This window comes from Dendrobates tinctorius, unplaced genomic scaffold (genome assembly GCF_039654945.1).
Source record: "Dendrobates tinctorius isolate UK_male_01 unplaced genomic scaffold, ASM3965494v1 ptg000213l, whole genome shotgun sequence".
Classification (NCBI taxonomy): Eukaryota; Metazoa; Chordata; class Amphibia; order Anura; family Dendrobatidae; genus Dendrobates; species Dendrobates tinctorius.
In genome coordinates this window covers 2288319-2290412 of record NW_027361880.1, presented here as the reverse complement: position 1 = coordinate 2290412, position 2094 = coordinate 2288319, and positions in this window count along the sequence as shown.

The window sequence follows — 2094 nt, the reverse complement described above, 5'->3', positions numbered from 1 at the left end:
ATTTCTACTGTCCTATGTCACATTTTTCACACCAGCCTAATTCAGTCTGTCATACAGGCGGTGTGATATACATTGGGCCTCACACAATACATCAGTGTCCAGAAGTGTGTAAGGACAATCCATTTCTGCCGTCCTATGTCACATTTTTTACACCAGTAGTAAGGGGGCTGTATTACTCGTCAAAAAGAAATAAAGAAATCTGACAGGTACCACGCCCCTATCAAAGTGTATCAAACACGCCCCTTTTATACAATTTGATATCAAATTGTTATAAAAGGGTTGTGTTTGATACACTTTTATATCAATTTGATATAATTTTGATATAAATGGTATCATAGGCCAAAATATTAATATGTCCAATTATTTTCTCTTGTATAGGCCTTTTTAATAAAGTAGAATAAAAGTAGAATAAAAGGATCGTGATTAGAGTTGAGCGATACCGTCCGATACTTCAAAGTATCGGATCGGAATGGATCGGCCGATCTTTAAAAAAAGTATCGGTATCGCCGATTCCGATACCGGAAGTCCCATTCAAGTCTATGTTTCCCACGCAGCAATGGCATAAAGTGAGACTAGGGACTTTTTTTTTTTTAAGTGGCGGAGGAATACAGTGCGGAAGGATACCTACCTTCCGTCATTGGATTCCTGCAGCCCGTAGAGAACGGCAGCATCATCTGATGCTGCAGTTCTCTACCCAAGATCGTCGTGGGACACACTCGTGGACTGCTTCGGATCGTGGGTGAGTATTTTTGTGGTTTGTTATGTTAATATTTATTCCGGAAAAGACAATGGCTTCGGGGAACAATGTGACAAGTATTGGTAAGTATGTTACTCTATGTTATATGTACTGTATGTCTATGTATGTATTGTATGAATGTATTGTATGTATGTAGTATATATGTGGTATGTATGTAGCATGTAGTATGTATGTAGTATGTATGTAGCATGCATGTAGCATGCAGTATGTATGTAGCATGCATGTAGTATATATGTAGTATGTATGTAGCATGCATGTAGTATATATGTAGTATGTATGTAGCATGTAGCATGTATGTAGTATGTATGTGGTATGTATGTAGCATGTAGTATGTATGTAGCATGCATGTAGTATATATGTAGTATGTATGTAGCATGTAGTATGTATGTAGTATGTATGTAGTATGTATGTGGTATGTATGTAGCATGTAGTATGTATGTAGCATGCATGTAGCATGCATGTAGTATGTATGTAGCATGCATGTAGTATGTATGTAGTATGTATGTAGCATGCATGTAGTATGTATGTAGTATGTATGTAGTATGTATGTAGTATGTATGTAGTATATATGTAGTATGTATGTAGCATGTAGCATGCATGTAGTATGTATGTGGTATGTATGTAGCATGTAGTATGTATGTAGCATGCATGTAGTATATATGTAGTATGTATGTAGCATGTAGTATGTATGTAGTATGTATGTGGTATGTATGTAGCATGTAGTATGTATGTAGCATGCATGTAGCATGCATGTAGTATGTATGTAGCATGTATGTAGTATGTATGTAGTATGTATGTAGCATGCATGTAGTATGTATGTAGTATGTATGTAGTATGTATGTAGTATGTATGTAGCATGCAGTATGTATGTATGTAGCATGTATGTAGCATGTATGTAGTATGTATGTAGTATATATGTAGTATGTATGTAGCATGTAGTATGTATGTAGCATGTAGTATGTATGTAGCATGCATGTAGTATATATGTAGTATGTATGTAGCATGTAGTATGTATGTAGCATGCATGTAGTATATATGTAGTATGTATGTAGCATGTAGTATGTATGTAGCATGTAGTATGTATGTAGCATGCATGTAGTATGTATGTAGTATTTTTTTTTTTTTTTTTTAACATTTAACACATTAGCCGGATGATGGGACTACTACTGTCCCATCATTGGCTAATGTGTCAATCACTGTCATGGTAGCAGGCATCGCCAGATGGGACTTGTAGTCCCATCGGACGATGCTTGCACAGACCCCCGGACATCAGCACAGCCCCCCGGCAGGCCGGTACAGACCCCATCAGGGTGCACAGACCACCGGCAGGCCGGCAC